At 36.5% G+C, this 25,521-nt stretch overlaps 1 protein-coding gene across 3 annotated transcripts in view; it reads left to right on the top strand.

Annotated features, from left to right (window-relative positions):
- The window catches only part of SLIT2 (slit guidance ligand 2), a 361,018-nt gene that overhangs the window by 15,145 nt on the left and 320,352 nt on the right, over positions 1–25,521 (top strand). The window lies entirely within an intron of this gene.

The raw sequence follows: 25,521 nt of genomic DNA, 5'->3' as shown, positions 1-25,521 counted from the left end.
AAAGCTAGGGTTCTTAATGTCAGCTTTTTTGGATATTGTTTCTGTACTCGAGTAGTGTTTATTAGTCTGGAAAGATTATTATAAGGTATTTAAAGAGGGCTTGTAAATTTCCTCTTAAATATTCCTTGTAGAGCCAGAATTCCAAACTCTGCCACAAAAATGATTGCAAAGGGTTTCATATCAAATATGTCATAGTCTGTTAATGAAGCAGTTCTTTGGAAGGAACAGAATGTGAGTTTTAGGCAGAATTAGTCTTTCCTCCCTGGGATGCTTGTTTGCAGACCTAATTGGTAATAGTGAAAACACAAGTTTGAAAGCTTTAAAAATTAGATTTTCAGTCGCATGAATGGTTTTGTGCATATGGGAGATAAGCTCCAAAGTGTTGGGCAAATCAATAGCAATGATCATTGATGTTCATGGATATTGGAAAAACACTGTTGGGGTATAGAGAACAAATTGCTCAACCTGGTCCCCACCAGGATGTTGGGTAAGTCCTCCATATTGCCATTTGTAGGGAAAGTAAGTAGATAGCTTTTTTTCTGAACTTGACTTTGTAGTCAAGGCTTTGTAGCCTACCAGTTCAATATTGTTATTGCTGTTGTCAGAAGTAGGAAGACTGTCCTCTCCTCGCTGTAGATCCTAGCTACAGTGTTAGATCCTACTGATACCTTAGCTCACTGTAGAGGGAACTGTGTCAGTGGGCCAAAGTGCACTCAGCAAACACAGCAGATCTCTCTAGAGCCTGACTTTTCCTGATACTGCTTCTCTAGGGGTAGCCAAAGTCAACTAGCAGGATTTCTGCTCTTCTGTGTGTTCCCTGGTGGTTAATTGGCTCACTTTAAGTACATTAAAAAAATCAAACACAGAAACCTGGAGACTGCCTTTTTTAACAAGAATTCTCTAGGGGTTGGTTTTACCATGGAAATCGGATATAGACTGTTATAAAGATTATATGTGTGCATATAAATTGATACATTTAAATATTTGTGCTGTTTCTAAGAAAGGGCACAGGGAAGGTTTAGTCATTCTACTTTCTGCTTTAATATTTGGTGACTGTGTGGACCTTGAAGAATTGACTTCAAGGCTAGTGGTCAGTGAAGCCTCTCAAAGTACTACTTTGCCAGTAGTGTGCATATAAAAGCAATCCACGCCAGTCTAGGGAAGTGTCCATTTTCTATGTAGCTGTGAAAATATAATTTAAATGGAATGACTGCTATTTAAACAGAAAAACTTTAAGCTGAAGAGGGGAAGTGTAGGAAGCCACATCAACACTGTGTCTGAGAAACAAGAATGTGTGATTTTCAGTGAAGTACTGGGATTCTTTTTCTTGGGAGGCTTCAGGTGGTGTAATCCAGTTCAGAATCCCCTATCAGCAAATAATTTTCTTTTTGTTGAACATTTTGCCCTCTTTGACAGTATTACATAGTGGACCAAGGGATTTTTCTCTTATGATTTGTTATGATTTTATAAGTTCATGAAGTTGTTCAGAAGGACACTTGAAATATTTAAGAAGTGAATTAACAAAACAGAATCCATAAACCTATAAGGAAACAGTTTATTTAATTAAAAACATGTTAAAAATGGGAAACCAGGCAGCAAGAAAATGTGCAGCAAGAAAATGTGTTCAGAATTACAAAGTGTCTGTTTGCCTCAAAGGTTTCAGGTGGGTAGAAATGAAAGCTGAAGTATTGTTACTTGCAAGAGGGACTTGAATGCTTCGAAGTTCCTGACTTTTCTGAAGTTCCTGATGGCTTACTGTTTAATGTCAAATGGGTTTCTGCACCTGACTTGGGCACTGTATACCTAGAGATATGGTGGTGGTATATTTTTCTGTGTCCTCGTGTCAGGAATCTTATTTTGAGTTGAGACACTATTGTCCCACCTGAGTTACATTCAGTGGATTGTTAACAATGATATTCCTCTTGAGAGGATAAGTTATAAGCTACATGTGACCACTTTTTTATGATGGTGAGCATTAATTAAATTAAACCACCACCATTAAGAGTCTTTAAAGAATAAATGAACAAAAGCTTGTGAAGCTCACTGCCTGGCTAATACTTCCAACAGGAAGGATGCAAGTTCAAATTTTCTTCACGTGACACAGGTGCCTAGGAGCTCACCCGAAACAAATGTTCCAACAGATGGAAAAATGTGCATAAATCTAAAAGAAAAGTCTTTTAAAATGTCCATTTCAAAATGAATCTTCCTTTCACAAGAAGAATAAATGACCGAACACAGGGTACACAATTTTTGACAAATAATAGGAAGAATATGTTGGAACAGAGAAAATGTGTTTTAATATACATATTATATGTCATAGTTGCCCTTCTGTACAATTTAGCATAGCTATAGACATCTAGAATTCATAAAAGAAACAACTTAGACTTTGTTTTCTCTTTAAAAATTGCTTCATAATGCTAACTAGTATCTCTATTTCTTTTTCTAATGCATTAGTTTTTAAAATATTTTTACCCTTATTCAATACATTTTTATCCTGATACATAACTAAGGAAAATTTTTCTAGTTTAATATATAGTGCATACATTGGTGGTTGATTTTTCATCATTGCTTGCTTAGATTAAAGCTTGTTGGGTGTACTGGACGTTATGCAGATTTTCTTTGGGTTTTTGTAGTTAATAATCACCATTTGACTCGGCTGAAAATGAGATGCCAGGTGAAGAAGCACACATGCTTTTTTTTGGACTCTAAATGCAATATAAAAGAAAAAGAGGGTACACTGTATATGAATTATGATTTGACATGGTTGATTGCTACTAGCGGCCAAATATTCTTTTCCTTTGCTGTCTGCTCCAATTTCTCTTTGTGCGGGTTGAGAGAGCACTACATGTTCAGGTCAAGATGTTTGCTCAGAAATAGTAGTACACTTGCAGCTGTGTTTGTTGGAGCAGGAGACAAGTTTAAATAGCATTACCATATATCCAGTCCATTAAGAGAACTCTGTAAAATAATACCAACTCTGCATAAACTACAGGACAGTGTAATAAAATTACAAGCACTTGTTGACAGATGGAAAATGTAAGTAAAGGACCGTAGGCTTGAGGTTAAAAAAGACAGCACATAGTTCTCTTTCAGCTTATGTGGATACCTCATTCTCCCCTGTGCTCCTCCTCTAAAACCACAGTTGCATTTTGATTGTCAATTTAAATGTGGAGAAAATTATTTTCAGAGCAATCGAGTTGGTTAACTGAGAGATTTCAGTGACTTTTAAAATAGTCGATTATGATTGATTGAAATTTATGAGTATCAGTTGTGTATATGAGTAGCATATACCAATCGTCCTGATAAGTGTAACCTTAGTAGTTAGTGATTTACCAGTGAGTGATTCACACTTTTCAACTTCAGTTTGCAAGTACTAATCTGGGCTCATTCGACAGGAATCACATTAGTAGGAGTGTGGTTGAGCTTTTGGCTTTAAATATTTGTTTTGTGGTTTTCAGTTTATTTCTTTGAGTAGTATTATATTTACCCAGACTTCTAAGTATCCAAAGCATATAGAAAAAACTCATTTTTCACTTGTGTCTTCTGAAACAAAACAAAACTAACAAACAAAAATAAATACTTGGTCCCAGGGATTCATTTCCTTAACTTCTTTGAATAAAACCTTTTTATTTCTGGTTCACAAGTGGCATTTATTATTCCCCAGCGAGCTTTGTAGTCACTAAATTACCTAACGTTACAAATAGTAAGTTTTAAAGCAAAGGACTCTTTTTATGGCCTGCTGACTACTTACCTGAGACAAATAGATTCTGACCACCTAATTTGATTGGACAGGACACAATTCATTTGCTGTCAGATAAGATCTCAAATTCTCAAAATTGTTTTTGATGATGATCATTGACACTTTGTTAGAGGAAAACTTGATTTTTGTTTTATTAAGGTAAAAATGAATTTGTGAAGCATAACGAATATACAGTCAAGCTGTCTTTATTTCCCTTTCTCTTTGTTCCATAGAAAGAGTCTTAGTTTTTTTGTTTTAGATTTTTAATGTTTTAAGAGTAACATGCTCATATTAAAAAGGTTTAGACAATTCAGAAACACAGGAAAGAGGGAGTAGATATTATTCATTATCCCCCCATCCAGTTATAACCACTGGCATGCTTGTCAATTATTATTAACTTAGCTTTCTTTTTCTATGATTATGAATATAAATGCTGGTGTGCATGTATTATGGAAACTTTTTAAAAAATATCCCTAGGGTCTAGTATAAGACTTGACCTTTAGAAAGCTCTCCGTAAGTGTTTGATGTATTGAATTAAATCTCTGTTGGGTTCAAGATTTGTAACTTGAATGAGTAAATAGTAACACTGGGAAGGCATTATGAATAATGGAGAACCAAATTAAATTTAAAGGATAACTTGGCTAATTAAATGTTTAGTCCCCTTAGGTTTTCTAAACATTGAAGGATTATTGTAGACACAGCAAAATCAAAATAATCCATTTTTCACCTAAGCAAAATATACCTTAATTTAATATAATATTGGACTTACAAATAACTAACCCCCTGGTTCTCTGATGTCAATTTAGTCTCATAGGATTCTTGTGTTCAAGGATAAAAGCAGAGTACAACAGTGGAGCCTCTGTCAAAATTCCTCTTGAATTAATTTCTGCCAGTTCTGATTAAAGTGTGGGCTCCTAGAGGTGTCAGGTGCCATAGGTTCCTTCTCCCTTTTCCTCGTGGCCTGTGTGGCCCCTGCCACAATAAATCCCACAGTGCTCGCACAGTAATTGCAGGTTACAGTTGCTACGGTTACCGTTGTCCAACCAGATTGGCATCATTACTCATCTGATGCCGTGATAGCTGCCGCTGCTCTCCATCACTGACACTTCCTAAGAGCTTCATATACAGACGATAAAAGTTCTTCAGAGGCCATGTGTCTGTGTTATCATTTGGTGCATGGATACACTATTTGTATGGATAATACTGATATTTTATTAAGGGAAACAGATTGACTCTTTATCTTGGAAAGCAAGGAACCGAGAGGTAAAAGTCAGAAAACTACTGTCAGTAATTACAACATCAAGTCCCTTATTATTTATTAAATAACTTATAAATTACTTCTTATTGGGCTCACAGGACTCTGTTCTTGCCACTTAAAAAGTAGAAATATGCTAGGTATATTTAATTTAAAGAGATTACTATTATGTAAGCAAAGGTTTTTTTCTAAGTAAATAGACAAAGGATTTGATGTACAGGTATCTGAACACATTTGAGAGTGGCCATTAGCATTTGACATGAAAAATAAGGCAAACCTTTGAATAGAATGTACTTTTGCTTTTGTTTTTTAATCAACATTCAATCTTATGATTGGGAAGTTACACATCCAGTGAAGATTAAGATTGTATTTGAGATTTTTGCCAGGTTTCGTGTTGATAGGTTTTACTTCAGAGGGATCACGAGTTAGAATACTTGCTGGAAAAGTCAGAAATCAACACAATTTGCCAACCCACAGAGTAGACTCTGATTGTGAAATCTAGAGCATAGTTCATGGCATAGGAAAAGTCAAGGGCAAGAAGGTCTTTCCCACTCCAGTGTACTTCTTCAAATGGTAAATGTTCCTATCTTCACCACTAAGTACCCATGGAGAATCCTAGGAGAGATGCTGATGAGAAAAACTGGCATAATATGTGACCTCACATATTACATGATATTTCTAGACCTCAGCCATTGCTAACATCTGATCTGTAATATGTCAGTTAAAGTATAGCAAATTCACTGAGTGTGACTGTTTTCTGAAACATTAATTGAAATATATGGTTTTCATGTCAAAGATATTGGATATACATCACCAGGGACTATTTTAATATTCAATCATAAAATTGCCACTAAACTCAAGATTACAATTTGGGACTGAATTATACATGAATATGAATTCTAGGAACAAGTGTCCATAGGGTTTTCATTCTATTGAGCTGATTTTAATGTATTTTCATTACGTTTAAAGACAATGAAATCAAGATATCTATCATAACAGTGGGACATGGCATACTTGTGTATAAACGCCTACTCAGATTTTAGTGACCCTCTGGTCTTTGGAAATCAGTCGACACCTCTAGAGTCAAGTTATGTTATCTGTAAGATGGGAATGATCATACTTATCTCCTGATATTTCAAGTCATAATATAGATTCTGTATTCAAAACAACATTGTCAGTTTTCAAGCATGATAGAATATTTGTATGATGATTATCCTCTCATTGCAAAGTGAGGTGAAAATAATAGTCACACAAACATCCATGCAGCTTGTCCACAGTCAGCCAATCTCCTGGGTCCACTTCACCTCCCTCTCATTGTCATACATACATAGGCATAGCCACATTATTTTTTTTAACACTACAAATTAAGATAAAATGTGCATTTGCACCATTTTGTTTCTCCTAACTTGGCCACCCTGGGTGCATTAAGGCAGGAATGGTCTTCATGAGGTCTGTTACCTTCTCCCAATTGATGATTCATATGGTTTTAATATTCCTGTACAAAGTGAATTAGGTATAGAAACACAGACTAGGACTCAGAAACTATGTTAGTCCACATATTTAGATTGTTGTTTTAATGATGTATTGTCTTGAGTAACAAAATGAAGGAAAAATATAAAAGAGTTAGAAAATGCTGAATAAACTTGAAATATAGGTTAACTATTCTGGACATTATTCAGATTTACATACATAGCTAAAGATCATTTTCACCACTAATAAAAATTTCAGTTTTTGAAACAATACAATTAATCCATTGACTTGGTGGTATACAAATATGATTTAATTTATGGAACATTCTGTCAGCTTTACATAAACTGTGTATGTGATTTTTAAATGTAATTTTAGACTAAACATTATGTGAAAATGCAGTGCAAATTGCAAAGCATTCAGCTAACACTTTGGATTTAAACCATATTTGATAATGAAATAGGTTTGACTCTCAAGTTATTTACGTTTTGTTTTTGTCATAATGCCCATAGTTTTGATAAGTAAATAAGCTTTGCAGTCAAATGGATGTGTTATATATTCTCTTCATTACTTTTACCAACAACTAAGTTATTTGCTATCACTAAATTCTTCATAGAGGGGTCACTTTAAAAATTTGATAAATTGTGATATAAGAAACTCTGGGCAGGAGTTTAAAACAGAACTAAATTCTAGAGAAGGAAGCAATGAAAAGTAAAAGGGCTGCCGATGGCAAACACCGAGGTCTAGGGCACACCATGGCAGTGTGAAATGTTATTCAGAGAACATCTGTGCCTCTCAAAATGTCCCCCAAATGAACGTGTACAGCTAAGTATGGCAACTTGATTTAAGTGTTTAAAAAAAAAAACTTGAAGAAAAGAGAAATAAATAAGTCTGGAAACAGAATGAGAAAAGATAGCTTTGCCCCATCACGATAGGTTTCTCCTACTAGTGAAAGATTAAAGCTTGAAGTATGTGAATAGCTGAGAACAGCAGAGAGAAAGGTTGATTGCTTCCCCTCCAACAGTTCCAATTGATTGAAAAAAGCCTAATTTAAAGTTCTGTTTGTTCTATGTCTTAAACCATCAGAATTCTCTTTTAGGACCGGAGGAATGCTCTGGAGGAAAAAGAATCCAAGGATAAAAAGTCATTGCAAGCCAACAATTGTTCCTAATCCTCACAAAATGCTGGAGAAATTAAATTTATTCTTTATTGCTCAAAGTGTTACCTAGGTCACTGGGCGATGGGAAAATTGGACTGGAAGTCGAGTAGGCACAAGCTTTGTTTTGTGTCTAGATGCTTAACCTTAGACACGACAAGGCATCTTAGAGTGTTGTGGGAACTTGGTTCAGAGCATTAACACCAAGACTTTTATTACCCTGGACTTATAATAGGCTGTGCTGTCAGGAGATGAAAATGTTGTGTTTACATTTCGGTGTTAAATGATCATTTAATTAACACCTAAGGGAAAAAAAACTTGTGAAATTCTTAGCAGCTTTTATTGTTGGTTTCCTGGGAGGTTTTAATATCCAGGTTTCATTGAGATTTCTTTTTGTAAGTAGAGGCACAAAAGACATTATAAACTTTTTAAGGAAGATAAACAGTTTAACCTTGACCCTTTTTCCTAAAATATGAACTGAAATTACATTTTAAATCTGGTGTGCTTATTTAAAAGTTTCTGGACTAATATATTAAAAATACATCCTAATTAAACACTTTATTTGTGTGTAAACATTTAACATTTAAATGTTATTTAATTTACATTCTAAACTTTCTACTGTAAAACATTTGAATTTGCCGATTAGTTTATTTTAAGTTTTGGTGCATTTAAAATTCTAACTCTACACATTTTATATCTTTTTAACTACCACTGTAATTACATTGTTTTAAGAATCAAGGTCAAAACAGATAATCAAACAAATTCTATGGGAAAAAAGTAAATTATTATATTATCATTGTCATTGTTTAACTGGAGATAGTTACTATCATATGAAAGGTTTTTATTTAGACAACAGGGAGAATGATACCATTAATATGGAAATTCAGATTCACTTTGCCAATTACTAAAAGATGAGATGTTGTCAAATGCCTTAATTTATTCTTGATCTTTTATAAACCAGTTACCTAAAAAAGCTACATACTCAACACAGTATTTTTCTAAGATTATTATTAGAATTTATTACAGTATTACTACCCTCATTTTATCTGGACTGCAACTTCAAATTCAAATGTATCGAACTTAAAAAAATCACTAAATTATTTGCTGTTAAACTTTCTTAATTTTTTCAGAAATAAGCATGATGTTATAGTGTAGTTTTTCTAAGTACACTGGTTTTATTCATATGGAAACTAAAAATGTTTATCCCTTTAGGTTCAAATGCCTCAGGATAAAACCTGCTTTCTGTATTATTCATGGTAAAAAAGCACAAGGAGGATTGAATGTTATTAAAATCTCTTAATAGAAAGTCCTGCTTTGAACTAAGAATTATATTCTCATTCACAAAATACTGCTGAGCATTATATAAGCACTTTGTACAATATTATGTGCTCTCCTTACTTCTATCAAGTTTCAGCTTTTCTCCAAAACGGTCCTCATTTTTTTAACCCACCTTGATCTTTTTCTTCCCAAAGCTGCTTTTCCTCCCAGAGCCTAGTAACAAAAACCCACAAGTAGGAATATTGCTTTAAATTGTATCTGCTTTTCAGAAGGATACGTCTTGATTGAGGTAGTTGCAAGACACAAAATGCTCAGAAGTTAAAAAGTGTGGAAGAGAAAGAGAGAAAAGGTAGTAACAAAATCTGGTAAACATAAACTAATCCAGATAACATAAACGGGATAGCTAGTATATTCTCAATGATTTAATTCATTATGCCAACAAATATTTAGCTGATCAGGTGTGTGTGTGTGTGCGTGTTTGTGTATTTATGTGTTGGATGTGGGGGTTTCTAAGAGAGAGAAACAGGAAAATTTTGTGAAGCTTCAAAATGCTCAAGGAACACATATTTAGGGAAATTATAGGAAATTTCACTTAACATAGGTAAATGTGTGGCTCTTACAATAAGAAACTCCAATGTTAAACTTTATACGTTAGTTATTTGGAATCTCTGACTAGAAACTAAAAAGAAAGATTCCAGGATTTATTTTAGGTTTGCATCTTAAAAAATAAGAAGAACCATTCTAAATACAAACAATCCTGCTGCAACTAGTTTATTTGATAGTTATTATATTTCAAGCCACTGCATGTAAGGAGATTGAGAGATACCTAGTGAAAGTCTGCATCCTGCTCTGCAGTGAATAGATCAGTTAAAATGCACTTTCCTCTGGCGTAGAACTCTTTTACCCTACAGAGGTCTTGAAAGTCAGGTAGCTTCATCCTTGCTATCACAGCATAAATACTATATCCCAGGCAGGGAGATTTTCCTGTCACTACCTAGAGATTCTCAGTGTACTTCTGGACTCCTTTCTTGCCTCCAGTTTATAGTAGCATAGTTGACCCTCCTCAGATAGGCCTCACCTCCTCTCTCCAATCTCTTGCAATTCTTCAGTTACCTCCAAATTATCCTTCATTATAATGTGGCAGTCACGAGTGCCCACTGTTAGAAATCCCTTTTTGTGTGGCCCTTGGGAATGTCACTCCATTACCAGCCCATGCTTCACCTTCCCTTTGTGAGAAACAAGGATGATGATAGAATTTACCTCATGAAAGTGCTGTATGGATAAATTTATCTACTAAATAAACAATGCTTAGTATGATGCATGATGCACAGTAATAGTAAATACGCATTTTATACTTTTATTTTTCATTTTTATTATAAAACAACTATTATTTTCTGCCTCAGATAATATGCTGTTACTTATTACTCTCTAATCATAATGTATTAACTGTGCAATGTCTTAACATTTGTGTTTTACATATAGTATCTAGCCTAGCACAGGCTGGTTAATCAATACTTTCTGACTGAATGCTTGATGGAAATTATGCCTGAAAAGTACCCAAACGATAGCTTGAATTTGGAATGAAATTCTTTGTGGTGTGAAAAGAACACCGGGTCAGAGTCAGAAGACATCCTACTTACAATTGGTCTGTTGATCACCAGCTACAGATACAGAGCAAAGGTACTTGATCTCTTTTTGAGGATGAGTTTGTTCGCTTATAAAAGTGTGTTTTATGTCAGATAAGAGAGGGACCACACCTGATGTGTTTGCCATCATATCATGAGAACTTGGCAGAGGACTTCTGGTCCCTAGGGGATCTGCAGACATCATTTAGGAATGGAGAATTGTTTTACCCTTTTCCAAAAATGTATAGGGAGCTCTTCACAGAGCTTGCAGGAATTATAATTGTGGAATTATTCATGGTAATAAACCAGGAATTAGACAATTAGGTTGTGTATAAGTGATTTTGAGATCGTTCTCTCTCCTTTTAGCAATTTAAAAATAAAGGCAGTTTTTTTCTACATATAGACTGCCTAGATTTTGCATAGCTTTGCTACTTAACATTAGTTGTTTGAAGGCTTAATTAAGTTAAAAAGAAATTAATGGAGATTTGATGGTGATGCATTATTAAATGGTTATCCTGATATTTGATGATCCTTCAGTATGAGGTAAGTGGTATACAATTGAAGGAGTGTCAATCATCACCTGCTCCTTAAACAACACTAATGGTAGTATGGAGAAATGAATTAAATAAAGATCAAACAAGGCAAATCAAGGGAAAATTATGGAGTGGTCGATTATGGTTTTTATGTTCACATTTGTGTGATCATTTTTTGGTGGTAACAGGTTTGAAAGCTGGGGCCATCATTTTCTGTAATTGTCCCTAGTAAATGCATTGTGCATCCTGAACAATTAATTTCCCTGACCTTTTGAGGAGAATAGAATGTATAGAACCTGAAAATACCCTAAGGCAACTTAAATCTGGAGTGGTTTTCTAAAAGATGAGCTCCCTCTCTGAATTGGTGTGGTTTTCTTTCCCTCTCTTTAAGGGGAATGAATTCTACACCTAATGAGTAGTTTCAAGGAAAGTTGTTAATCAGGTACTCCAAGTGACCACCCTAGATTCTTCTTTTATTACACAGGAACGTGATGGAATGAGAAAGCAACATAGTTACATTTGATAGAAGGAAATACCTTTTTCCTCTCTCCACCCACCACTTAATCCCCTGGAATTTAGTTGAGGTGGGAAATTACTGCAGAAAACAGTGTATTTGAAAAAGTGAAGTTGTATGAATAAGAATAATGCTTGTAGCTACAGTAATTTCCTTAAAAATCACAAAGTATATCAATCATCATACTTCAGGGCAAGAGTTTTATCTGGAAAGAATTTTTCTTCTATTCTTGTCAATCTTACAGTGTAGTCCAACTGTTGTCCACATTATTTTTTGTTCTTTTCTGAGTTATGGGATATCTGTTGCCCCAAGATGGGATGCTAGAATAAAATCAGATGAAGAACTAAGTATCACAGAGGGGCAAAAAAGAGCAATAAATATAATGGAATGTTTTTAAAATGGACAGTGTTATTCTTCAGCCCCCTCCCCTTCAGAAGTCATACACTAATTTAAAGAGAAAGAGTGGTTTAAAATAGTAACAACAGAGTCCAGATATCTTCAAATCAAGTGACCTGGTAAAAGAACACTATTAAAGGGTAGATAAACATTTTGATGGAAGTTTAGTTATTTCCAAATTAACCTTATATTTATATTGTCAGTGTGACATTTATTGCAGGACATTTACTGTTATTATACTTTTATAAGATAATTCAGGTTTAGGTTTCTTTTATGTATAGCTCTCTTCAGTTCTCAAGCCTGTGTTATTTCAGCACTTTGTATTTATTGCTATACTGGTTATTTTATATTTATTATTATTTCAAAGCAGTGATTCCTAAAGTGTGCTCTCCAGTGATCCAAGACAAAGTCTTCTGTGGTCAAAAGTGTTGGGAAATAATGAAAGTCATATTCCCTGTGGTGATTGCAGTGTACACTTGTGTATTGATCTCCAAGGCATCATGCAATAAAGACATCTGTTTCACTTTAAAAAATTGGTTTCTCAAAGTTATTTGACTATCCAGCCTCCCCCCCTTTCTCTGTTTACCCATTATACCATGTCATCCAAATAACAAGAGCAGCCTTTTGGTGTTCCAAAGAATAACTACATTATGTTAATACTGATTGAGATTTTTAAAAAATAAGGAGAATTTTAAACATGGGAGGGTGAAGTTTACTATTATTTTTCTTGTACTAGTGTGGTCAGGTAGATAATGTCTTATATAGTGAGAAGGTCTGATAAATTTGTTCTTTTCAGCCCGCCTTTGAAGGGCACGTGGCATTCTCTTGCTACCTCTAGGGACAGAGAAATTTAGATTCTTTTGTAAGAATTTTAATAACAGTACCGGTATTTGCCTGTGTGTGTGTACATATAACATCTGACTTTACGTACACTGCATGCACACAAACATATAAGCAAATACCAGGGCAAAGTTACTGAAATTATTACAAAAGCATTTGAACACACACACACACACACACACACACACACACACACACACACAGAGCACCACTCTACTGCTATTTTAATGATGGGGAACATTTTATTGTTGGACTTTTTCTGTCTTCCCTGCTTCTGTCGTTGTACCACCTGAAGCCTGCTGTGCTCAGTATTCTGTAGCAACACTAGGAGGTATGCATCCTCTGAGTGAGGTGTAAACTAACAGGAGTCTTTCTCACTCCAGAGAGGGTGTGGAAGCCAAAAGTGTTTTATGTACAATTTGTAGATGGTTGGGGGACTTTGAAATCAGCGTGAAGTTTAATTTGTTCAGTGATTTTGTTCTTTTTTTAACTAGAACCCATCTCTCCAGGACTAAATGCAAAATAATTCCAATATGATGGGCTAGACACAGGAATAAGAAGAAAAATGTAATAGTATTATAAATCTCCTAGGACCGCTTTTTGTTATACACCTGATAGGTGTTTCTCACCAGGGTGCTTAAACTGAAAATTATGAAAATTATGGTTTCTTCAATTAGTTCCCCCAGCATGTTGCTTAGATATCCAATTCTTATTTATATTAAATATGGAGGGATATGATTTCAAAGAAAACACCAGGTTATGGATGGAAAAAAGCTACTTTAAAACCTAATATTAAATGGGTTTAATAGAAATAATGCACCTCAAATTATACCCAATATTTGTAAACACATTTGTCCTTTGGATTTTATTGGAAGCATAGAAATAATTCATTTTGTAATACTTAGGTTCTCTCTGCATAAGGACGCCGAGTACCCGAAACCTCTCTTCTTACTTAACGTGTCTCCTTTTTCTGTTTAAGATCCATCAACATCTATGATTTTACTTACCTGTTTTTCTGTTCCTCTCAATTAAAATGCACTTTTCATGAAGGCAGAGACCAGTAGTAGGTGCATAAGAAATACTGGTTGAATGAATGGGTGTAGTCTTTGCAACAGACTGCCAGCGTTTGAATCCCAGCCTCAGAGCTTCCTAGCCTTGTGACTTGGAGCACATGCCATCCTCTCTGACTCAATATCCTCTTCTTTAAGATGCAAATAATTAGAGTATCAATGTCACAAAGCTGTTGAGAGGATTTGAAGATGTAAAGCATCTGCCACAGGGTTCAATTAATGTCAAATATTTTTTGTGAACCAAACGCCTCTCGAATTGGTGGAGGAGAGAGAGACCCCAACATTTACCATCATCTGTTAAAATCGTTTGTTACTGCTTTTATATGTTGGTTGAGTTCCGCCACCCCCACCCCACCAGCCCAGTGTTAGAATGGGAAGCCTCACTGCAGATACACAGGACAAGCTGCTCGATCTTTCATTCTTTTTCTACATGTGTTATGAGCTCTCTGTTTTCATGGAATTCTCTGTCTTCCCAGTCCTGCTTCTGGAATGTTGAAATCCCACCTGGCTCCACTAGGAACCAGGCTCTGCTTTACCGCTGCCGTGCAATGTGCCACCACCCCACCTGGGGAGTGGAGTCCCTCCATTGTGTGGCTGTGCAGTACCACACAGACACCTTCCAGTACCCAGATGAATGTTTCCACCTCCACATTAACACGATTAATCCACACACCTCTAGCCGAGGGAATTAAACATCTAAGTCTAGTATGTTGTGAGAATTAATTTTTATATTGTCATTATTAGTTTGTTTTCCAAAGTCCCCTTCCCTAGGCTGTATACTCCTAGAGGGCTTGGGCATATCCCACCTCTACTGGCTGCAGAGCAGAATTCTGAGTGGACACTCAATTATTCATAGACTAAAGGAAAGGTGCAGACAGCACAGGGGATCCAGAGTGGTCTTTCTCAACAAATGAAATCATTTGAAGCCCTAACTTTTTAACATCTTTGCTTTTGTTCTTTCTTGTAGTGTTTAAGTTTAAAGAGAATAGTGATCAGTAAACTTGTTCAACTGGTATATCTTGTATCAATGTAAGACATTTATTTATACATCAGTGGCTTTTTGTATCATTTTGCTCACCATGGCCATTTTGCCTGTTCTTTTTGTGAAAGCCTAAAGAAACGGCTGCTCTACAACATCTTTTACAGAATTTATCAACACTTCCCTAATATTTTACACATTTGTGTGGGTGCTTGTGATTTTAATTTGGAAATGAAACTATAGTGCTACAAAATTACCACAAAACTGAAACTGCTAAAATGCCAGGAAGCAACGGAGGCAGCTGGTTTCATCTCATCATTTTGTGTCCTTACATGGGCTGCTGAGGCCCAGATGATATGGCTTAGTGTGTTTCCACAGTTCTCTGCCTCTGGACTCTGTACTTCTGATGTTTTTATTAGGCTTTTGTGTTTGGCCACTGTATTAAATCCAGCAATTTATTCCTTTCCCCTTAAATTGTCTTCCCTGGACAAGGGGTGGAGAGGAATTCACAGCGCCTGCACATAAAAGGCCATTATCGTATCTTAGCAAATCCAGCTCTACAAAGAGAGTGAATCATGACAGCTCAGCTGGGAAGCTGTGGACTAGGGAACTGTATCATGGAAGGCAAGATAGTGACAGTGGGTCAATGAGAAGGTCTCTGGCATAGAGTGAGTCTGTCTACAGCAGCAAAGGTCGGCAGCCTCTTGCTGATCCCAGCCCGATAGACCATTTAGCAGACAGGCTGAAGTTTGCATCCAGGAAGTGTGCGCAGCCTATAATCTTGATTTAGTTGTAGCTTGTAGAAACTGCTCAGGAGACCATTACTATTTTTCTTGCCCAGAATCAAAGCACTTTTGTTTTTTTTTTGGTTTTTTTTCTGTGAATGGGATAAGCACACTGACATGTCATGTGTGTGGCCTGAGGCAGGCTGTAAAGCAGATAGGTAGGAACTTTCATGCTTTACTCTAATACAGCCTTTATTCCATGAAGAGAAATGCTTTCTGATTGGAGGAGGAGGTGTTGATGTGGGTGGAAGGGCTGAAGTCAGCTGTGTAGCTCTTACAGATTGAGCCCATGACCAGGAGCTCTCATGAGGGCTTTGTTCACATCAGAAGTTACTCGTTTGATCTTCCACAGTATGAAAGAGGACCAAATTACAGATGAGAAAACGGAGAGCCGACAAGGTGATATAATTCGCCCAGGTGGCTGGCTGATATTTGCATACAGCAGTGTGCTCTTTCCTGCCTGTCTAGTAACTGGACTGGGAAAATGGATTTCTTTTAATTAGGCCAAAAACTCCAAAATGCATGATCCTTATAATCTGTTTTAAATCCTCCTCTTGTTTTATGCTTTGGTAACTGTGCACAGGTGCTTATAGGAGCTTATTATTCCATCACTTACCCAAAGTTGAGGCTTAATATCACCTTGACTCATTTCCTCTCCTTTATCCCCTATCTCAAGTTCTGTTGATTCCACTTTTGGAATACCACATCCATCCCTCTCCTCCTGTCCCTGTTTTTGGCTTACTTCATAACTGTAGTCAGGATTTCTTAATCGATGCCATCCTCTGCCCAACAGCCAGAAGTATCTTCTTAAAGTACATCTATGGTCCTTTCCCCAAACAAAAATCATTTTGTATTTTAGCATGGCAGTTTATATTTAACACAACATTGCATTCAAATGGGCTCTGATAAATATCACTGCCACAACTGTATAGATGAAATAACTGTAGCCAAACATGGTTAACTGAATTACTAACCCACAGATACAGGGCTGGAAAATAATAGAACCATTGTTTTTTCTATACCTTTACTAACACCCAGTATCTGTAGTCTAAGCTCCTATCTTGGCCTTTCCTCAGTGGCCCCAGGTTATCATTCTTATTTCCTGATATATTTTTATTATACCGTGTACTTGAAGGGATATGCAAGTTAGTTATTCTTGCACCTCTGAATTTTGCTTCCAATGTTTCCTCTGCTTTCTTCACCAATGAGGCAAATTTCTTGTTATTGCCCAATACCCAGATTGTGCCTCCTCCACCAGGAAGACCCACTTGATTTCATTCAGGAAATTGCGACCCCATTTACTCAGTGTCTCAAGCAAACAGTGTTCTCTATTAGCCTTTTTCCCTGGAATGCTTCTTCCTTCTTTACTGCCTGTCAGAATACCTCCCATGTGTTTTTTTTTTTTTTCTAACACTACACTTTGTAGGTTAAGCTAATGTTATAGCAGGGGTCATATACCTAAGGTCCCATAGTTGAGATTGCTTTATTGGCTCAACAAGCTTACTTTAAGACTGCACATAATGGACTTAGATGTGATTTTCTTCTAGGGGACTTTTTTGGGAGGGTGTCATCTGAGCCCACTCCCTTTGCAGGCATGCCACACAGTCTTTCTTATGCCTCCATTAATTTTGTGTAACAGCTGTCTTACATCATAGTGAGCTTGTCCCCCTCTCTCTTCTAGAGTTCGAGCTTCTGGTGGCAGGTTCTAAGTCATTTTCACTTTTATGCTTCCCGAAGCACCTACCATAGTATAGTTCTAAGCACATAGTAACGGCTCAATACATTTTTCTTAGAAAGATTTAATAAAGCTTTGCATTCTTTCCCTCCAAGTCTAATTTCTATCACTGAAACAAAACTTGGGTCTGAAAAGAAAATAAAAGAAACTTCGGTATCAATGTGTTTGATTTTTAAACAGTTCATAGTTGGAAAAAAACAGCATGTTTATATGTGCAGATTGATAAGTTAGTGCAATGTCCAGGCAAACAATCCTTGCGGTGGTTGTGTTCTATCATATTTACTATGGGACTAAGTTAATTTATTTTAGAATTTGAAGAAATGGCACCTGAGTCAGCCGGCTGTGGTGAAGAGAGCCAAGGCTTAGTGGTTGAGAGGATGGGGTTCAACTCTAGTCTCAGCCATGTGCTGGGCTTTCCTTACCTGCTAAGTGAAGACAATATACCATATATCTTATGGATTGCTGGGAACACTGAGTTTCTGGTGTCAGTAAAGTGCTCACATTTAGTAAATTCTCAATAAATACTGCTAGTTTGTTGTTTTGGAAACACTGACACTTTACTGAGTTTGTGTGCTCTGTACATATGCTTGAAAAGTAGACTATTTCTACTTCAACTTCTGAAATGTCAGAGTGATGATATCTATACACAGGATAGTATTCCGTGGCAGCCCGCTTATGGTGGATGCTTATGGAACAAGCTTCTTGATTTTAAGGTCTTGTTTTCTTTAAGGTGTCAGTAAGACATAAGCCATTTAAGTATTAAGTATTGAAAATAGGTGGTCATAAGTAATGGATTAGTTATAAGCTTTTGGTTACAGATGACTGACACCTGTCTGAATGTGGCTTTGGTGATAAGGAAAGTTACTTTCTCAAAGAGTAAGACATTCAGAGGTAGGTCAAGATACAGCTTTTAATTTCTTTCTATTTTTTTTCCCCTATCCTCAGTGTTAGCTTGTCCTTAGACTTTGCTCTGAGTTTCAGAATGGCCGTAGTGCTAACCAGGGCTTCGTGCATCCTGGTTCATAGTCAGCGGGAGAGAAAGGAAGAAAGAGGGATGAGAGACAGTGAAGAAAAGGAGGCAAAGAGAGAGGGGAGGAGATATCCCTACCCACAAATGGATTCTAATTCCCTTTCTTCAATCTCTTGAACCAGCTTAGGTGAGGTGCATGACTTTAGACCAAGAGCTGTCAAGAAAGGCCATATAGGGATTGATTTAAGCTAGTTAAGATACCTCTCTGGACTTTTGGATGGATGAGTAACCGAGTCAGATCTGGCTTCTTTCAGGAAAAAAGAGGAGGTGCTGACTGATACGGGGAAGTAACCAGCAGAGTCCACTACAGTTAAGAACTTAAATTTTACCTTTCATTTCATTTTACTGTAGGAATTTAGAAAAGTCACTAGAATTATAGCAACTTTTTGTTTAGGTGCATAAAACTAAACCTCTGACAAAATTGTTGAGTTCCTTGAGTTCTTTGCATTAATTTCCACCTACAGGGATAATAAAGCCTATCTTTCAGGTTTTTGAGATGATTAAAAATAAAATCTGTGGAAGGTTCAAACCAGGCTGATAATATGGACTTACTTTGAGTAGTTGTATTTTGTCATATTTTCTATTGATATTTGATATGTTTGTAATTTCTTGGTCAAGATTTCTTTGTTTTATCAATATTCCACTTTTCCAGTTCCGAATTTTTACATTATGAATCCATATGGGTGCCTTGTTGTCACAACTAAATTATTAAATATATCCCAAGAAAATCATTTATAATGGTCTTTTTTAAATGTAAAATCTATATAATCCTGTAATCTGATATGTTTGTTGCTCACCGAAACCCTGAGATGTGGATATTATTTATTCCCTTTTGCCGATCTCTTTTTTTTCCTCCTCTAAAATGTGAGCTGCGTGCGGACAGAGACTCATCTGTGCTCCTCATTGTGGTATCTTCAGCATCCAAAATACTGCATCACACTTGGTTATTTAGAAGATGCTTAACCAGTGTTTGCTGAAGGAAAGGAGAGAGCAAGGGAGTGCGGAGTTAAATGTGACCCACCGAGATCAAAGGATTCTCTTAGGTCATGACATTGCATGGAAGATAGAAACCCCCATTCTCAGGGGGCCTGTGAGAACTGTACACCCTCCCCCAATTCCTTTTCAGTTTCTCCCTGCATACTACACTTTTCTCTTTGCTCCCTGTGCAGGTCCCATGGTATGTCTTGCTTTTCATTTCCACAGGGCCTTTGCATATACATATTCCCCAGCCTATAGCTCTATTTCCTCAGCCCTCTGCTGCCCTCCATACCTGGTCACTGTCCATACACAGCATCTCTGGTTTACTCTGTTGACCTCTCTCATGCTCCAGCTCAAGAGCCACTTCCTTTGGGGAGCCTTCTGTGATCCTCCAGGTTAAATAATCTTCTCTTTATGCCTCCCCACAGAATATATTTTCCCCAACTGTTTTTAAATACAAGTGTATTTGTGTGATTATGTTATGAATGCTTTTTCTTTGCAAAAGTTCTTCAGAACAGGGGATGGGTTTTTACTCACTATTTCCCTAAAGCCAGGAAAATATATTTGCTATAATCTGGGGGCTCCATAAATATGTGTGAAATGAATGCCACTGAACATTGTCTTGTCAGCCTGTTTTCATGTGTTTTCTATTAAATTACTCTTATGGTTTGTAGAAGAGAGGTGTTTTGTATCGGTTCCTTGTTTTTCCATATGTCTTTTCTCACAATAATCTAACTACTGGAAAGTTGTATTCAGGAACAGCCACTGTTTCCCTGCTTCAAATTCTTACTCCCATTTCCTCTTGTTTTAGGGCTCAGCTTAGAATGTACCTACCCTGGGCTCCACTTCACTCAGGCTCGATGAGGTGTCCCCCACCTAATGCTGTCATCCCTCATCTGTTTTTCTTTGTCTCTTCATTGAGCTGAAAAGTAGACTGAATCTAGTCTGAAATGTTTTCTCACTGCTTAGCACAGTACCTCACATAGTAGGCACCAGAAATCCTCCCCTAAATGATTGAATGTCTGTCTTAACACATGTATGATATTCCCCAGATATCTAAATCATTCCTGGAAAAGTGTTCAGTAAACAGTTGTAATTTAATTCAGTGTTTTCAGTGTGGCATATGTATCTTTCAATAATACTAATTTATAAGTACATGAATAAGTTATAAATGGTAGGGGCATATGCTCACAACATTGTACTGATGGTGACCCATGAACAAAATAATTATGAAGGACTTTGGGTTAACTTGTAATTCCTGTCATGGTGGTTTCCAAGTGGCTTTGCAGCTTTTTCTTGATGTCACTTTCAGGTACTTTAAGAAAGGGATGAGTGGGCTAGGGGTAATGACGTCGCGGCCTCTCATGCACAGTGTGTGTATATGTGGGCAGGTGGGAATCGTGTATATATCAGCTGTTCCTGTGCATGTGCTGAAAAAGAGAATGGGTGTACTGTGGCTAAGGTTTGTCTTTAGGCCTTGTTCAAATCCATCCCAATGCCTTCTTTTCTGGGAAAGCACATATACCAATTTCAAGGTTTATTAGCCAGTGACAATATGACAAGCCTCTTTTCCTCACTCAGGAGCATTCTCTCAGTCATTAGATATAATGCAACTACTTCACTTCTTCTCTGCCTCTGGTATATGATACTAATGAATGAATGGTAGTTTTCTATTTACAAAATAGACAGACATACTTGGATTCAGAATATCTTAAGAGGGATCATGGTCCAGCTACATTCTAAATGTGTGATTTGGGCAAAATAACCATTCTGAGTTTCAGTTTATTTCTCTGTAAGATGAAAATGATACTAACTAATAGATTTGTTAAGAAATAAGAATATATGAAAGAGGCTGGTGTAGGATCAAGCAGACAGTGTTTATCTAAGAATCTGGAGTTTCGAACATGCTAACTGCAGAGCCCTTTTCCATGTTTATTAGTGGTAATAGAATCACAGACGTTTGTGTGAGGTCTGATGTAGTGGTTACTTTAAAGTAGACGTTTGTTGCTTCTCTGTATTGAAGCGGTTAAAATGGGACTAATTGAATAGACGAATTGGTTAATGAATGATCTGATTTCTGAGGAAACGACAGCCTCCTGCCCTTTTTGTCTATTCTAAGCAACCATATCACATGATTGAGTAGTGATACTGTGAGGAGCTTCTATCAGCGCTCTGAACAATGTTGAGTCATTTGGGTGCTGCAGAGCTCTGGAGGAGTAAAAAGCATTTCTGACTGTAATATCTAGGAAGGCATTTCTAGAAATCTAGAGAATGGATTTCTGTAGTTTCCAAATGGGTGAGAGAAAAAAAAAGTATCCATATAGGGACATCAGTTGAAATGATTAAAAGGCATGTTTACTAAGAAAAATTTAATACAATTATGGTATTGAATTAAGGAGAGAGAGATAAGGAAATATGTATTGGGACCATTTAGAGGCTCTGAAATGCTCATCTGAGGACTTCATTCAACTTTATTTGGTAGAGACAGTGGAGACAGTGTCTGGGGAGACAGTGCTCTGGGGAGACTATGACTGAACTAAGTAAAGAGAGCCTTGAAGTCTACAGGTCAGGCACAAAAGTAATGTCATAGTCCAAAGTCCTAATTCATGGTGGTTCTATTAGGAAAAGAAAAGGAATAGAAAGAGATAATTGCAATGAAATTTCATATACCAGTATGGTTTTAGGTAGAGAACAGGACTTTAAAATTTTAAACAAAGCCTATATAAACAGCAAAGAAAGCCAGTTCCCCAAGCACTTTGATTAACCGAGGCATTCATGATTATCCAGTGAAGTTCTTAACCTATGGTAGTGTGAAATAGAGTCAGGAAAGGGAAAGTGCTACTGTTGTTTCAGGGCTTGGAATCACTTCTTACCTTTATTCCTGACACATAGACCCTGACCGCCTTATTCTGTTGTTAAACAACTAGAGGCATAGATATATTAATGTGACCTTCATTTTTCATATTAGGATAAAAGGATGATATACTTCCCATGCTGGAAAGGACCTTAGAAACTTAGGTGAAGAAAAAGGTGCCAGAAATGTTATGTAACCTGCCCAGCGTTGCCCAGCCTGTGGAGGAGAACCTTCATAGTGGCTCATGCGTCCAGGCTCCCCATGCAAAGGTCCTCCCAACATCCTATGCTGCCTGGTCTACACCTGCTCCAAGGACCCAGATCCATTTTTCTTTTTCTTTCATTTCATACTGTTTGCATTTGTTATTATTTAAAAGCACCTCCCTGAAATTCACAGAACTGTGCATGATGCTAATTGTTACTGTTACTACTATTGTTAGTTGTCTTTACAAAGTGCCTATGTGTTAAAGGTACTGTGTTGGAATCTGTATAAAACCAGACAGCTATACAAAGGCCTTAGCCACCACTATGTCTCATTTTTCATACTTTGAGGTTTATATCCTGAGGCCACTGGATAAATATTTAAGCATCTGTTGTCCCCCATAAATTCTCCATTTTCAGAGAGTTGTTTTGTTTTCTTTTTTAATTCTGGCTACGAGTTTGACTCTAAGGAAGAGGGAAAGGAAATTCACAGATTTCCAGTCTTTTGCAAGAAGCTGTATGTGAATTTTAAATTTATATATGGAACATTCTTGCGAGAAGGAGCAATTATATATGTTAGCTTACAGATGAGAAAGCTGAAAATTGATAAGCCTAGCTAAAAGAAAAAGCTAAAGCCATGATTGGAATTCATGTCTACTCAGGTCCATCAAAGAGGCCATCTCACACTGAGAAGTGACATCATACTACTGCCATTGGAGAAGGACATTCAGATAAAAACCCAGAGGGCATTAAGAGGCCTGAATGGTCTATCATAGGAGAATCAGTTGAAGAAATCTGAGGTGTTTAGTGAAAGAGATGATTATTTAGGCGCTACTTAATCAAAAATTTTGTAACACTTGAAGTGTTATCCTTTCAAAGAAGAATCCAATGTCAGAGAGCCCAAAAAGACCAAAGGAATTTGGCATTGGAGTGGGTAAGTCAAAGGTCCCTTGAAAGGGCTTGTGGCCAGATATCTGGCGTTGTTCTACTCTTGGAAGATTGTGCAAGAACTGTGTCTTAAATGTTTCTAATTTTAATTTTCCTGTGCTGAATTCCATTTTAAAGTGAGCCTGATACAAAATAATAATATATAGCACAGGTTAACCAGAATTCCTCTGAAGCAAGGATGATGTGGAGCCACCTGCTCTGGAAAAGCCCCCTGAGGCTTCTCTCTCTGAAACATCATATATGCAATAATCTTAATTTGAAAACCTCTGGGGTAGATAATTTACAGTTTCCATTTCATTGGAGGGATATTAACTAATTTAGAGCAAGGTCCATTTGTAGGAGCAACTCTTGATTTGTACATGACTTTTGAAGGACATCTTTATTGAGGTTTATATTTGAACAGAAGACACACCAGCTATCAAAACAGCCTGTCAATCCAGTTTATTGCCAGTTCAGATCCCATCCCCTTTGAAAATTATTTGAGCTGGCTGAGAAGCTATTTAACCCTATAAGGCGAAAGACAACAAAATGAAATCTTACATTATTTTCAGGATTTTTAAGGAGGTATATTCAAACATTTGTCTATGCATATTTTTTTTCCTAAAAAAATCTTAAATGTATGCTCATAAGTAAATCTACTTAAATTTACAGGTTTGTTTTTTTCTTAACAGACCACTTTTGACAAGACCGTAAGAACAGAGAATAAGGAAGTACAGATGTTATTAAATAAAATGTTAGCAGAATTACATGCTCGGGTTATCATGTTCCTTGACACAGCATGCTCTAAAAGAGACTACATTTTCACTTTATTTATATAATTGTCCATGTCATACTTGAAATCTCTTCAATCCAAGAAAATGTCTAAGAAACAGTAGATAATTAAACAGGTTTTCTACTGATTGCTGCCCAATGAGCTTTTGCGTACTGTAGATATTCTAGAAATGTCAGCAAACCAAACAAATGTCCATTAATTACCTCTTGCTGTGCTTATGAGAATAAACTGATAACACTTCATATTCTCTGGGCTTAGCCCAGAGATGGGCAATTTATTACTTATTTTATTACTCCACCTACCTATAAGAATGTCAAATGTTAAACAAGATGTGGAGAGTAGAATGTTGCTTTAAACAATGAGAAGAAACCCCAAAATAAGCCAGTGACCTGAACTGTAAACAGGTTAAAAAAATGAATTTTTTAGCTGCACAAAAGTTACCATGGCATTACCTTTCCTTTTGTGTCTACTGGTGATTTAGTTTAGTAGTTTTAGAAAAAGTGTCTATTGCTGTGTTTAAAAATTCTAATTACAAGGATCTGTAAAGAAGTTTCCATTTGTAGAGAGCTGGTGAATCTGACAAGTGATTGACATGTAAACAGCCCCACTGTGCCCTTATATTCCATTCTGTGATGCTAGACTATAGATACTAAGTCAGCCTCCGGAAGTTACCACCATCCAATTTTTGTGAAATGCTTGGCTTCCTGGATGTAAACAGTACTGTGCATTAGCTGCCTGAATGTGTCCCTTTCTCGTTCTCACACTACCCTTCTTCAGTGTGGTGAAATATCTGTAAAATGCGCAAATGGAGACTCCTCTTTAATATGTTTAACTGCAAAGTGCGGATTTCATCAAATTGATTGAAACCATCTAGAAGTGAATGAGAGGGATAGTATTTCTAACTTGAAAATTTCTGTTTATAACTTGCCAGCGTCAGTGTGAAATTGCCCTTTCTTCTCTGCTAATGTAGAGGTGATGGCTCAGCAAGTACACACATTATGTTATCTGCAATCAGAAGCTCATGTGATTTGCCCTTGAAAGTGGTTTGCTGTTATCATATCTTGATTCTTAGAGTGCCATTTGTTTTCTGTTTTGATCAAGGCCTTCTTTTCCCATGTCTCTACAAGTAGTTTTCTTAATTCATATGCATTTCTTATTGCCCTTCCCCATTTTTTCTTAAACAACCTTTACACAGCCTGGTTTGATAAAATATTTTGAAGAAGTTAATAAAAATAGTTGAAAGCTATCATAAATTATGATTCTTTTAAAATGGTGCACATTTTTAGTAATAAATTCAAATTTAAAGGATTTATCTGAAGTGAAACTTTGTTTTCCTGATCTTTTAAGTTTGGAAGAAACTCTTCTGT

This window comes from Manis javanica, chromosome 5 (assembly GCF_040802235.1).
Source record: "Manis javanica isolate MJ-LG chromosome 5, MJ_LKY, whole genome shotgun sequence".
Taxonomy (NCBI): Eukaryota; Metazoa; Chordata; class Mammalia; order Pholidota; family Manidae; genus Manis; species Manis javanica.
The sequence above is the reverse complement of the archived record's forward strand: the minus strand, read 5'-3'. Positions and strand labels throughout refer to the sequence as shown.